The sequence below is a fragment of the Geotrypetes seraphini genome, chromosome 6, assembly GCF_902459505.1.
Source record: "Geotrypetes seraphini chromosome 6, aGeoSer1.1, whole genome shotgun sequence".
NCBI classification, from domain to species: Eukaryota; Metazoa; Chordata; class Amphibia; order Gymnophiona; family Dermophiidae; genus Geotrypetes; species Geotrypetes seraphini.
The window spans coordinates 82,485,473-82,501,177 of NC_047089.1; the positions used below are offsets into that span (position 1 = coordinate 82,485,473).

The 15,705-nt window shown below is 42.4% G+C and overlaps 1 protein-coding gene across 2 annotated transcripts in view; it reads left to right on the forward strand.

The window, feature by feature from the left end:
* The window catches only part of PCDH9 (protocadherin 9), a 2,276,722-nt gene that overhangs the window by 2,259,548 nt on the left and 1,469 nt on the right, over positions 1 to 15,705 (forward strand). The window lies entirely within an intron of this gene.

Sequence of the window (15,705 nt, forward strand, 5' to 3'; positions counted from 1 at the left end):
TAGTGATGCTAACTGATTTTATGGCGACTCAACACGTTAATCTAATCTTCTATTTGCGCGTCACTCATACCTATACAGGCTCAAGGTGACTGTAAAGAGAGGTAAGAGGGAAGAGAAAGAGGAGGGAGAGAGATGAGGTGGATAGGTAAGAGGGAGATGGGGATAGAAAAAGAGGGGAGAGAAGAGGAAGGGAAAGGGAGAGAAGAGAAGGTAAAGGAGATTAAGTATCGAACAGATGAATTTTCAATGCTGCCCTGGGGGATAGGAAGGAGGGAAGCTGCTGCACATGGGGGAATAGAAAGGAGAGGAGAGAGGAAAAATTGATGGAGATGAGATGGAGGACAGGAAGGGAGAGATGCAACAGAGGTAGAACAGGGTGAGAGGCACAGTGGTTAAAGCTACAGCCTCAGCACCCTGAGGTGGTGGGTTCAAAATGTTAGGTACAAGAATGCTGACTTAAGCTGGTATTCTGTAATGACAGTCCTGTATGGAGCTGTTGTTATAGAATTTGAATTTAATACCTTATATCCTGATGAATATTTACTGAACTTAGCCCAAAGTAATTAGGGTGATAGTCTATACATAACAGCTCTATTGAGAAAGAGTTTGCACTCTTTCTGAAGAGTGCTTACATAAGAATATAAGATTTGCCATTTTCGGATCAGACCCTGGGTCCATCAAATCCGGTGATCTGCACACGTGGAGGCCCCGCCAGGTGTACTCTGCCAGGTGTACCCTGGCATAGTTTTTTTAGTCCTTACTATTTCCAACAATCACTTGTAAACTAAAACAAAAAGAAAACAAAACAATTCCCATAAATTACACAGAATACTAACCAAAACCAAAACTTGTTGGTCTGCACAACCCTAGTTATTATACATATATTGAGCCATATCGACAAGTTAAAAAGTGATAAATCACCAGGACCAGATGGCATATATCCCAGGGTACTAAAAGAACTAAAACGTGAAATTGCTGACCTGCTGTTAGTGATCTGTAACCTGTCGCTAAAATTGTCTGTAGTACCTGAAGGTTGGAGGGTGGCCAATGTTACGACAATTTTTAAAAAGGGCTCCAGGGGAGATCTGGGAAATTACAGACTGCTAAGCCTCAATGGGTAAAATGGTAGAAACACGTAGACATACATGATTTAATGAGATGGAGTCAGCATGGGTTCAGCCAAGGGAGATTTTGCCTCACAAATTTGCTTGACTTCTTTGAAGGTTTGAATAAACATGTGGATTAAAGGTGAGCCGGTTGATATAGTGTATCTATATTTTCAGAAAGCTTATGATAAAGTTCCTCACAAGAGGCTCCTGAGAAAATTAAAGAGTCATGGGATAGGTGACAAAGTTCAGTTGTTGATTAGGAATTGATTATCGGATAGAAAACAGAGGGTAGGGTTAAATGGTCATTTTTCTCAATGGAAGAAAGTAAACAGTAGAGTGCCACAGGGATCTGTACTGGGACCGGTGCTTGTTAACTTATTTATAAATGATCTAGAAATTGGAACGACAAGTGAAGTGATTAAATCTGCAGATGACACTATACTATTCAAAGTTGTTAAAACGCATGCAGATTGTGAAAAACTTGCAGGAAGACAGGGCATCCAAGTGGCAGATGAAATTTAATGTGGACAAATGCAAAGTGATGCACATTGGGAAGAATAACCTGAATCACAGTTACCGGATGCTAGGGTCCACCTTGGGGGTTAGTGCACAAGAAAAGGATCTGGGTATCATTATAGACAATACGATATAACCTTCTGTCCAATGTGCGGCGGCAGCCAAAAAAGCAAACAGGATGCTGGGAACTATTAAAAAAGGGATGGTTAACAAGACTAAGAATGTCATAATTTCCCTGCATCGCTCCATGGTGCAACCTCATTTGGAGTATTGCGTTCAATTCTGGTCTCTTTATCTCAAGAAAGATATAGTGATGCTAGAAAAGGTTCAAAGAAGAGCGACAAGATGGTAAGGGGATGGAACTCCTCTCGTATCAGGAAAGACTAAAACGGTTAGGGCTTTTCACCTTGGAAAAGAGACGGCTGAGGGGAAATATGATTCAAGCCTATAAAATCCTGATTGGAGTAGAACGGGTACAAGTGGACCGATTTTTCACTCTGTCAAAAATTACAAAGGCTAGGGGACACTCGATGAAGTTACACAGAAATACTTTTTTTTTTCACTCAGAATAGTTAAGCTCTGGAACGCTTTGCTAGAGGATGTGGTAAGAGCGGATAGCGTAGCTGGTTTAAGAAAGGTTTGTACAAGTTCCAGGAGGAAAAGTCTATAGTCAAAGTCCAAGTCTATTAACATTTTCTATCCCACACCAAGCGTCATAGTCTTCTGGGTGGCTTACAATCTAAAAAGAGAAACTGTGGCTTTACATAAATTAATATGAAATGAAATAAATGTAAGCAAAACAATCCAAATTAAAATTAATATAAAAATTTCACAAAGATAAGGGGGAAGCCACTCCTTGCCCTATATTGATAGCATGGCATATTGCTACACCTTGGGTTTTGGCCAGGTACTAGTGATCTGGATTGGCCACCATGAGAATGGGCTACTGGGCTTGATGGACCATTGGTCCGACCCAGTAAGGCTATTCTTATGTAAAAATCTCCCCCCTTAACAATATCATAGCATGGCTTTTAGTGTCGGCTTTGACGATAAAATGAGCATTTGAGCTGTTACTGCCGCAACCAGCACTAAAAACCACGCCACAGTTTTGTAAAAGGGGGGGGGGGACGACAATGTTTATTATGCCTGTTCATGTATGTGATAAACTGAACACTAACATTAACAGCTGAAGAAAGGAAACTCCAAAATGTTTCATTGTTGACAGTACAGTAAATGGAGTTCCTCTTTCCCACATGCACAGTAAATATAGTATGAATTTCCCTACCAGTCAATCCCATGTTAAAAAAATTGAATGCTACACATCAGTCCCAGATTTTTTGCGTATCATACAAAATAAATTTAAATTCTGGCATTACCTCAGTAATAGCAACACAAATTCCATCCACTGCTAAATAACTGTGAAGCAATGCAAAACCCTGCAAATACACAATTCAGAAAATATGGAGCCTATGGACAGTAGACTTGCAATATTTCCAGTCAGAGCTGGTAGCAGCAGTTATTATTGAGGGTTTCAGGAAGCAGAAATAAAGGACCATTTATGGGGATTTCAAGAACCTGACTCTGAGGATCTCTGTTCTCCCCACCTTACAGACACAGGTGGTGGTTAAGAAAAGCAAAGGCTTGCTGTCTAGACCAAATTTTTGCAACACACCTCGCATCTCTTGGGGACACACTTGTGTGTCCTGACACATTGATTCAGAACCACTGTCTTAGATTGAAAACCCTGAAAAATATGTCCTATATTATGATTCAAAAGCTTAAGGAACTTTCATAGCCACCATTGCATTCCAAACCATCGTGCTACAGGGCTTCCTTGTCAAAATATGCTGCATCTGGCAAGAGGGTACACAGCTAGAAATGAAACTTAACCAGAAACAGTCAACACCACAAGTCAAAGCAAATGCATAAAAGAGTCTTTGAGCAGTATTTTGGAGAAGCAGGTTGAATAGCAGCTGGCCATCATGCCGGTAGCTAGCTGCTAATTGTAGCAGTAAGGTAATCAATGAAATAGCAGTTTGGCTTCTGGGTATAATAAATGAGATAAAGGACCACTCACATTTCCACTATTAGGGTCGAGACCTGCTCTAATTTAGCACAAATTATAATCCCGCCTACACCTGTTTCCCTTTGAGACGGCAAGTCCTGCGGCTGCCTGACAGATATTAGCAAAAACACAAAGGGAGGATTTTTAGCATCTGATATAAATATTTACAAAGACATTTTAAGGAGTGTTTTGCAATGTACTTTTGTGTTTGCTTTCAAAACATTCAAATGCAGAGACAGATGGCTTGTACAGTTTTATCAGCAGTTGTGTCATTATATATTCAAGCAACCAAGACTGATAACCAGGCTCATCCATTACGGATTGTTCTGAGAACAAATACTTTGGAAACCATATTAGTATAGTACTTAATTGTGAGGAAACTTGATATAAAAAGTATGACATTTTCATGAAAGAAAAATAATAATTAATGCAATTAGACAAAGCAAAAGGAACTGATTTTTAAAGAGCTGTCATTCAATGGACTAGAAAATGATTCAGAGAAATGAAGTTTCAAGTTTATTTAAAATTTGATATACGGTTTAAAATACAATTGTCTAAGCGGTGAACAAAACAGGTAAAATATAAAAATTTTAAAATCAGTGAGGTGATGTGACTTAAGACAGAAACAATGACAATACTAATTGATACATGTGTATTCTTTAGGGACCTATGCACTCACGTCCAAATTCTTTATATAGCGCCTAAGGTTATTCTCGTACATCGGTGAGCATAGCTGATGTATATATACAACTTAACTGATTAAAGACAACGTTAGACAAGTTTCTCCTGAACCAGAACGTACACAGATAAGGCTAGACTCAGTTAGGGCACTGGTCTCTGACCTAAGAACCGCCGCGGGAGCAGACTGCTGGGCACGATGGACCACTGGTCTGACCCAGCAGCGGCAATTCTTATGTTCTTATGATTAATAGGCCTAATTGGCACTGATAATTGACAATTAATGTTAAGTTAATTATTGTAAACTGAGTCGAGCTTTCTTAGAATGATGACTCGGTATATAAAGTCAAGCCTTAGATTAGATTAGATAATTGACACTAATTGACACTATTTGACACTAATAAAAAGTTGCGTGCACAACTTGTAAAGCGCGAGTCTATAAAAATTATACACAGTTGCAATGCATGAAATTGAAAATGCGGCATGGCCAGGGGCAGAATATGGGTGTTCCCAAAAGGTATGTGCATTTTTATAGAATATGCCTGATGCGTGCACAACATAGGCATAGGCATTTAGGCCTAATTTTAGCTGGCCTAAATGGGTGCACTTAAGTTATGTGGCACACACAGGAAATACGCCAAATTCTGTAAAAGGCATACATACCTTGTAGAATAGCAATGAGCGCCATTCTAGTCGGTGCCAATTTTTGGAAATGCTATATATAGATTCAGGCCCTCACAGCTTAGGAGGCACACTAAACCAGCCTCAAACAGTTAGTTTGCATATACCAATATTAATGTGTATGTTTATATGATAAAGAACTGTCACATACATTTAAGCTTGAGCAGCCTCTAGTAAATAACATATAAACTCTCCTCCTATAGAATGAATGCAAATCAATCCACCCTTCCTTCAAAAATAACCATGCACATTAATTTAAAATAATAATGGCATACATAAGAACATAAGAACATAAGAAGTTGCCTCCACTGGGTCAGACCAGAGGTCCATCCTGCCCAGCGGTCCGCTCCCGCGGCGGCCCATCAGGTCCGCGACCTGTGAAGTGGTTTCTGACCATTTCTTTAACCTACCTCAAGTTCTATCTGTACCCCTCTATCCCCTTTTCCTTCAGGAACCTATCCAAACCCTCCTTGAACCTCTGTACAGATTTCTGGCCTATCACATCCTCCGGAAGCGCGTTCCATGTGTCCACCACCCTCTGGGTAAAAAAGAACTTCCTAGCATTTGTTCTAAACCTATCCCCCTTCAATTTCTCCGAGTGACCCCTAGTGTTTGTGGCTCCCCTCAGTTTGAAGAATCTGTCCCTATTCACTTTCTCTATGCCCTTTAGGATTTTGAAGGTTTCTATCATGTCCCCTCTAAGTCTCCTTTTCTCCATGGAGAACAGCCCCAGCATTTTTAACCTGTCAGCGTATGAAAAATTTTCCATACCTTTTATCAGTTTAGTCGCTCTCCTCTGCACTCCCTCTAGTACCGCCATGTCCTTCTTTAGGTACGGCGACCAGTATTGAACACAGTACTCCAGGTGCGGGCGCACCATTGCGCGATACAGCGGTATGATGACTTCCTTCGTCCTGGTTGTGATACCTTTTTTGATGATGCCCAGCATTCTGTTTGCCTTCTTTGAGGCTGTCGCACACTGCACCGATGGTTTCAGTGATGTGTCGACCATCACCCCCAGGTCCCTCTCAAGGTTACTCACCCCTAGAAGTGTTCCCCCCATTTTGTAGCTGAACATCGGGTTCTTTTTCCCTACATGCATGACCTTGCATTTCTCCACGTTAAAACTCATTTGCCACTTTTTTGCCCAGTCTTCCAATCTCGTTAGGTCCCTTTGCAGGTCTTCACAGTCTTCCGTGTTTCTAACCCTGCTGCAGAGTTTGGTGTCATCAGCAAATTTGATAACCTCACATTTTGTCCCCGTCTCCAGATCGTTAATAAATATATTGAATAGTAGAGGTCCCAGCACCGACCCCTGTGGAACTCCGCTTGTGACCCATTGCCAGTCTGAGTATTGGCCCTTTACTCCAACCCTCTGTTTCCTGCCTGCCAACCAGTGTTTGATCCATCGGTGGATATCCCCTTGCACCCCGTGGTTCCACAGCTTTTTAAGTAGCCGTTCGTGAGGTACCTTGTCGAAGGCTTTTTGGAAGTCAAGGTAAATGATGTCTATGGATTCCCCCTTATCCATCTGGCTGTTTATTCCCTCAAAGAAGTACAGCAAGTTCGTGAGGCATGACCTTCCCTGGCAGAAGCCATGCTGGCTCGCCTTCAGTTGTCCATTGTTTTCTATGTGTTCGCAGATTGTGTCCTTTACCATTGCTTCCATCATCTTTTCCGGAACCGAGGTCAAGCTCACAGGCCTGTAGTTTCCCGGGTCACCCCTTGATCCCTTTTTAAAGATGGGCGTGACATTTGCTATTTTCCAGTCCTCTGGAATCTCCCCAGTTTTTAGGGAGAGGTTACATATTTGGCGAAGTGTCTCTGCTATTTCGTTTCTCAGTTCTTTTAGTACCCTTGGGTGGATGCCGTCCGGGCCCGGTGATTTGTCACTCTTTAGTCTGTCTATCTGCCTGAGGACATCCTCTTTGCTTACCTCTAGTTGTACCAGCCTTTCGTCGTGTTCTCCGCTTATAATCACCTCGGGTTCTGGGATATTGGATGTATCCTCTCTGGTGAAGACTGACGAGAAGAATTTGTTTAACCTGTCAGCTATCTCTTTTTCCTCCTTTATCGCTCCTTTCCTGTCTCCGTCGTCCAGTGGTCCCACTTCCTCTCTGGCTGGCTGTTTCCCTTTCACATACCTGAAGAAGGGTTTGAAGTTTCTTGCTTCTCCTGCCAGTCTTTCCTCATATTCTCTCTTTGCTTTCTTGACCTCTTGATGGCATTCTTTCTGGTGTCTTTTGTGCTCTTCTTGGTTTTCCTTTGTTGGTTCCTTTTTCCATTTTTTGAAGGATGATTTCTTGTTGCTTATCGCCTTTTTAACTGCAGTAGTTATCCATGCTGGGTTTCTAGTTCGATTTTTTTTGCACCCTTTCCTAAACCTTGGGACGTACAGGTCTTGAGCCTCGAGCACTGTGCCTTTAAGCAGTGTCCAGGCTTCCTTTACGGTCTTCACTTTCCCTGAGCTGTTGCTGAGCTTTTTTCCCACCATTTTCCTCATGTCTTTGTAGTTTCCTTTTCTGAAGTTGAGTGCTGTCGTTGTGGTTCTTTTCGCCTTTGATGTTCCCATGTTTAATTTGTACTGGATCATGTTGTGATCGCTGTTCCCTAATGGTGCTATTACCACCACTTCCTTTGCGGGTCCTTCTAGCCCGTTGAGGATTAGGTCTAGAGTGGCATCCCCTCGTGTTGGTTCCGTGTCCAGCTGCTCCATGAAACAGTCCCTTATTGCCTCTAGGAATTTAGTTTCTCTCGTGCAATTTGAGAGCCCAATGTCCCAGTCTATTCCCGGATAGTTGAAATCCCCCATGACCACCACCCTTCCACTTTTGCACACCTGCCTCAGTTCGGCCTCCAGGTCCAGGTCATTTGCTTCTGGCTGTCCTGGTGGGCGATAGTACAGTCCCAATTTGATGTCAGCTCCTTCCCCTCCTGTGAGTTTAACCCATAGTGACTCCAGACTGTCTGCCCTTATTGTTGTTTCTGTTCTGGATGAAGGAATGGAGTCCTTTATATACAGTGCTATTCCTCCCCCCTTCTTGTGGGCCCTGTCCCTCCTGTAGAGTTTGTACCCTGGCAGGGCCACATCCCATTTGTTGTCCTCTGACCACCATGTCTCTGTGACTCCTATTATGTCTAGGTCCTTATTTCTGGCTATAACTTCTAGCTCCCCCATTTTAGTCCTTAGGCTCCTAGCATTTGTATATAGGCAATTTAAGTCCCAGTTTGTCACCTTTTCTTTTGGATCTACTCTTGATTTGATGCCCTTGCTGGTCTCCTCACGGGCTGCCTCCTCATGGTCTGCCTCCTGTGGTGTGTCTATCCTGTCCTCTGCCCTCTTCTTTGTTCTTTGATAGCCCTCTGGTTCCAGCTGTTTCCTCCTTGTCTTACTCTTTTGCTCTGATTTCCTCTCGGGTCCCTGCACTGCATCTTTGGGTTTATATCCATAAAGTGCCCATTTTGTCTCTAGTCCACTATCGCCCTTTCCTGTTTCAGTATCCTTGTTTGATACCGTGGTCCGATGTGTCGAGGTCAGATCGACTGTCGGCTTTCCCCTTGTTATCAGTTTAAAGCCATGTCTATGCAGGTCTGGAGGTTTCGTGCCAGCATCCTCGTCCCAGCCGTGCTCAAATGCAGTCCATCTCTCCTGTAGAGCTTATTTTTCCCCAGGAAGGTTGACCAGTTCCGTACAAAGAGGAAACCCTCCTCATCACACCATCGCCTCAGCCATCCATTTGTTGCTTGCAGCTCGGTCTGCCTCCTCGCATCTGCCCTTGGTACTGGCAGGATCTCTGAAAAGGCTATCTTCCCTGTCCTCAGCTTCAGCTTCCTCCCCAGGATCTTAAACTGCTCGGTCAGCGTAGTCATGTTGAAATTCCTTCTGCTGACGTCATTTGTTCCGACGTGGATTATCACTGCTGTTTCCTCTGTCTCAGCTCCCTCCATGATTCTCTCGATTCTGTCAGAGATGTCCTTTGTCCTCGCCCCTGGGAGACATGTCACTAGGCGATCCGTTCTGCCTCCTGCTATGTGACTGTCCACCTCTCTCAGGATTGAGTCACCCACCACGATAGCAGATTTTCCTCTCCTCAGCATCCTCCTGGGTCGCAGGTCTGTGTCAATGATTGGGTCCTCCAATCCTTCCTTCTCCTGATTTGTTCCTCCTCTAGGTTCCTCTCCCTCGGCTCCTGGTGGGTCCTGGTGGGTCTCGGTGGCTCCTGGCGGGTCCTGTCCTCCATCCTGGTGGGTCCCGGTGGCTCCTGGCGTGTCCTGTCCTCCATCCTGTCGTTCCCTTCTGAAGAGCGGGTGGTCCTGTGTTTCTACCATCCTGCAGGCCTCCTCGATGAATCTTTCGAGCTCTCTGACCTGTTCGTTGATGTGGTGTTCTCTGGTGGTGTCCTCAGTTGGTTCAAGTTCCCTTGGTTCCTCTATGGAGCAGAGTCCTTCTAGCTCCTGTACTTTGATCTGCAGTCTCCCGACCTCCTTCTTTAGGCTAGCCAGTTCCTGACATCGACCGCATATGTAGGCCTGCCTCCCAGAAGGGAGGTAGTCATACATGTGACAATCAATGCAGTATACTGGAAAGCTTCGTTGGCCTTCTGCTGCCTCCATTTTTCCTTCCTTGCGATTTAAGTTCCTTGGTGTGCTGGAGTGTGCCTGACGTGTAGCTAAGTGGAGAATTAGAGAGAGAAAAAAAACATAAAACTATATATATATATATATATATATATATATATATATATATATATATATATATATATATACACACACAGTATATAGTATGCTCAGAGATCCAGAAACTCTGTGAAATATGTCTCTCAAATTAAGTCCCACCGACCAATCATTGCATAGATTTTTTGAAAAGTTCCCTCATGGCTCTATGCCCTCATGGTACTCAATGCATCTAAATCTTCTTCAAGGACCAAAAACAGAAAAAACGTATCCCAAAGTCCAGATTTATAAGCTACTGACATGGTCATGTTTCATTCTCTGCTTCAGGAAACCTATACCCAAATAAAAAAATTTAGAGGACCGGGTCCATATGAATCAAACATAACAAAGTCAAAAAGCTTCATACAGACAATAAAAAATAAAAAAATAAGCACAATAAAAGCTCATTGTTCAGCAGCCTCAGATAGTCTCATGGGGGGGAGGGGGTTACCTGTATGCTTTCAATATTTCTTCTGATCTAAAAATGGACGCATCTTTTCACCACTGGCAGAGCCTCTGCTTGAATGCATCATGTAAAGAAATGGGACTCCGTACAGGCATAATGACATATTAGGACAAAGAGCCAATGAAAAGAGTTGGAGCTCCTTTTACAAAGGTGCGTTAGGGCTTTAATGCGCAGAATAGCATGCGCTAAATTGCTGCGCGTGCTAGACCTTAACGCCAGCATCGAGCTGGCGTTAGTTCTAGAAGTGTAGTACAGGTTTAGCGCATGCTAAAACCTGCGTGCACTAAAAACGCTAGTGCATCTTAGTAAAAGGAGCCCTTAGTCATTAACACTTTAAAAATTTGTGGATTAGCCTAAAAATGTTCTCCACTCGCTATCACTATTCAAACTTTAAGGGTAAATGGTATTTAATCTGTAAATCAAGCATTGCACCTTCCAACATAACTTGACGGCAACATTGCCACCTCAGTCTTCCAAAATAGAAAGATGTAGATCAGCTGACATGTGCTTCTATTTGTGCCAATGCTGGACTAAAGGGACTTCTTAGACATTATTGTCCAGCCTGCTTTTTTCATTTGATGTATGCCATTATTATTGCAAACTAGCTGATGCCCCGGTGTTGCACGGGTAATTAATTATAGCAATAACACTGTAAATGGATTCAAATAAAGATACTTTATAGTGGTGAATGAAATTATTTTTTTTACAGCTTAATAAAAAGTACAATATTCAAATTATAATGCGAAATATTTGACAAAATGAATACAATACAACTAACGCAAAACGTGATTATAAACAACAATTTTAGTTTCACCTCCTGGAGCAAGAACATATAAATTCTTGGGTGAACCCACCCTTGAGCAAGCAACATAGAGTTGTGGGCCGCGAGACCCCCAGAACATATCACCCCAGGTAGTGAGGGATCTGCATACCAAGTTTCGTTCAAATCGGTCAAGCCGTTTTTGAATTACTGTGAGAATGGCAGCTTTTTACATTTTTTCCATTGACATGAATGGGTGAAATCTGATTTTCTGTTTGTAGCTCCGCCCACGTGTGCAGGTGGGCCGCGAGACCCCCAGAACATATCACCCCAGGTAGTGAGGGATCTGCATACCAAGTTTCGTTCAAATCGGTCAAGCCGTTTTTGAATTACAGTGAGAGAGGCAGCTTTTTACATTTTTTCCATTGACATGAATGGGTGAAATCTGATTTTCTGTTTGTAGCTCCGCCCACGTGTGCAGGTGGGCCGTGAGACCCCCAGAACATATCACCCCAGGTAGTGAGGGATCTGCATACCAAGTTTCGTTCAAATCGGTCAAGCCGTTTTTGAATTACTGTGAGAATGGCAGCTTTTTACATTTTTTCCATTGACATGAATGGGTGAAATCTGATTTTCTGTTTGTAGCTCCGCCCACGTGTGCAGGTGGGCCGCGAGACCCCCAGAACATATCACCCCAGGTAGTGAGGGATCTGCATACCAAGTTTCGTTCAAATCGGTCAAGCCGTTTTAGAATTACTGTGAGAATGGCAGCTTTTTACATTTTTTCCATTGACATGAATGGGTGAAATCTGATTTTCTGTTTGTAGCTCCGCCCACGTGTGCAGGTGGGCCACGAGACCCCCAGAACATATCACCCTAGGTAGTGAGGGATCTGCATACCAAGTTTCGTTCAAATCGGTCAAGTCGTTTTTGAATTACTGTGAGAATGGCAGCTTTTTACATTTTTTCCATTGACATGAATGGGTGAAATCTGATTTTATGTTTGTAGCTCCGCCCACGTGTGCAGGTGGGCCACGAGACCCCAGAACATATCATCCCAGGTAGTGAGGGATCTGCATACCAAGTTTCGTTCAAATCGGTCAAGCCGTTTTTGCGTGATCGCAGCACATACACACACACATACACACATACATACCTCCGATTTTTTATATATATATATATATATATATATATATATATATATATATATATATATATATAGATTATGCATTTTTAGTTGTCTGTTTAACCTAAAACACTGTCCTCCTGTGCACCTTTTATGGTACCCACTTAAACCCATTCTCAAAATCAATTTGTAATTTCACAGGTTTAATCCACGATTTTGCTATTTAATCAAGAAATAGGTTTCTTAACTGTTTGACCTTGTAAGTCAAGGAAAAGTGATTTACTCTTTAAAAATCAAGAAATGCATTGACATAGTCATGCATTATCCAATTTCTAACAATTCACATAGGTTTATAGAATTAAGGATCTTAAAAAATGAGCTCACAGACACAAAATGGTTTGCTAATATTTTAGACTATATTCTGAATGTTATCAATGCAAAGCTAAAATGACAGTTTTGCTATTTTTAGATCTATCTAGGTAGCAGATAAATATAGATATAGATATAGATAAGTATGCCAGTGTCAGGTAGTACTCTATAACTGTGGTTGAAATAAACAGCCATATTTAAGACTCTCTTTACAAAGCTGTGGTAGAGGTTTTTAACACAGGCCGACAAGGTAAATGACGCTCATTGGCAAAGAGGGGCATAATCAAAAGAAACGTCTAAGTCTGTTTTCGTCTCTAAGTCACAGGTTGTCCAAAGTCAAACACAGCGTAGGACACATTTTCAAAAAATACAGCCCAAAAATAATTTTTTTTCGAAAATCGTCTAACTATATGTTCAGCCACATGATCGTCCAAGTCGCTAAATCGTCCATCTTTATACCACATTTTCATCTAACTTTTTGCCCAAGTTAAAAATGCCTAGAAACAGACCTTTTGGATGTGGGAGGGGTCAGCAAAGTGTTGGACTGGACACCCAGACATGGCACCTAAATAGTGGTGTACCTTACAGGGCACTGCTGTGAACTTCACAATAAGGGCGCCACATTATAATCTCACTACAGCTCCCTTATAGGTCATAGTGTGCCCCCCAAAACACCCCCAAAACACCCTAGACCCACCTATCTACTACCCAAGAGCCCTTATGGCTGCAGGAGCCACTTATAGGGCAGTGCAAAAGGGTTTAGGTTTTTTTGGGGGGAGTGCACATGTTTCATTATGAATGCAGTGCTTACAGTGGCTTATGAGCATGGGTCCTCCTCTCCATGGGTCCCTAACCCACCCTCAAGACGACTTAAGACACCTCTGTGCAGCTCGACTATGCTAGGTTGCTAGGTGCTGATGTTCTGGAGACAGATATTTAAAGTTATTACAATTTTTATGGGGGGGGATCACTACCTAATGATCACTAGGTAGTGTGTGGGGGTCTGCATTTTGTGTTTGAAATGCTTATCTGGTCACTTTAGGTTGGTTTTTGTGACTTAGACCATGTTTTAATTAAGTCATTATGTCCATGTTCCGTCTAGGCTGTGTTGTAAATCTTTCAGTTATACATGCAATACGACTAAGTCTAGCACAACCCACATCCCGCCCAAATCCTACCCTTGACACTCCTCCTGAAACACCCCATTTAGCTCTGGTCGTTCAGCGGCACTGTGAAGGCCTAGGTCAGGGGTAGGCAATTCCAGTCCTCGAGAGCCAGAGCCAGGTCAGGTTTTCAGGATATCCACAATGAATATGTATGAGATGGATTTGCATGCACTGCCTCCTTGAGATGCAAATCTATCTCATGCATATTTATTGTGGATATCCTGAAAACCTGACCTGGCTCCGGCTCTCGAGGACTAGAATTGCCTACCCCTGGCCTAGGTAGTTTGTAAACACGTCCAAAACCCAGTTCGATTATTGGCACTTGGATGTCTTTCATTTATGTTCGTCCAAGTGCCAACTTAGGCCGTTTTTTGGATGTATGTTAATTTTCGATTATGAGCCACAAAATATTTTTGGTTCATTTTTATTTATCTGATATTTTTCTCATTTTTGTGGCGTTATTTCAATTCATTTCAGATACTTGTTTTAATAAATACATAATAGAACTGTTTAATCTGTGCAAATCAGTAGTACATGTGTTAATTGACAGGGCAACGGACAGTAAGGAGGGAAGTTATCAAGGTGTGGTAAAAGGTAGGGATTTTTGAATGTGCCTCGTTTAAAGTGGTTAGGAAGACTGAATACCTTGGATGACTGTTCTCATGTGCTGTATCTTGCAGCTGATTGATTACCAAATACCTTGCATCTAGAATCATATTATCTGAAATTTAGGAAACTAGCTAAGGCAATTTTATTTTATTTTGTCAATTAGTGCCAATAATTGATTTCTAGCCATTTAAGTAATTAAATTTTGTGTCCAGTTTGGGCATGTATCCAAATTTGCATGCACAATTTTGAGTGCTAAACATAGACTTAGGGGGTATCAACCTAATTCAGTAATATGCATACGTACAAATCATGACCCTGCATATCTCTTATGATGCCTGCTTTCAATATATGCGACTTCTAATGTTGGTGCAGATTTTTTAATACACACAGAAGACTGTGCGCATTACATCTAATTAATGTCAGCTACTCCTGATAATTGCTAGTTTGAGGTCAATTATTAGCACTGATTGGCTTATTGAACAAAATGTGCATGCAAATCGGCTATGTGTACCGATTTGAGCATGCAACTCAGGGCATCATAAACAGAATTTGGTGCAATTGTTTAGACTACTAGCATAGAAGTATGAGTAGGCGTGCATTTACACACTGTCTAAGTGCTATTATGTAAATATATGCCACTCTTGTGTGTATTTGTAAGAAGGGTATGCACATGGACAAAGCATGGGAAAGGCATAGGCAGGGCTTTGACTTTCAGTCCTGATCTGCCCACCCTTGCTGAATTTATATACCCTCACTTATGCCATCTCTTTGGCTGGTGTGAATGCGGATGCCTAAATGTTAGGCTAAGATTAACATTTATGTTCAGGTACATAAATGTTTATGCAGTAGCATAGCAAGGGGGTAGTGGTGGACCATCCTGGGCGCTGTCTTGGTGAGGGCGCTGTCACCTCTCTGCCCTTCTCACACCGTGCTTGTGCCCTCCCTTCCCCTCCCCCCATGTAACTCTTTAAATCTTCACCTGTGCAAGCAACTACTCTGGCCTGCTGCTCGCGCTGGCCTGGCTCCCTCTGAAATCACTTCTAGGTCACAGGGCCAGGAAGTGACATCAGAGGGAAAGTCTACGCCGAGGCGAGCAGCAGGCCATGGAAGCAACTTGTGTTGGTGAAGATTTAAAGCGGTACAAGTGTGGGAACGGAGGGCTCAAGTGTGACATGAGGGGCATGGAAGTAGGGGGGGAGTACTATCACCTGAGCACCTCCTAACCTCACTACACCACTGTGTTTATGTGCCTATTTTGATCAGTTGATATTTTAGACATACGTTTTTCTAAAACAGATGTTTCTGCTGCATGTAACTAGTACATTAGCATCCATTTCTCTGGCATTGTAGGACAGGTTGTACATCAGGAGATTCTGTTCTAAAATACTAGCAGAACATGATGTATCTTGACTTGAATGTCTTGGTTCTCATCTGATCATCCTTGCTA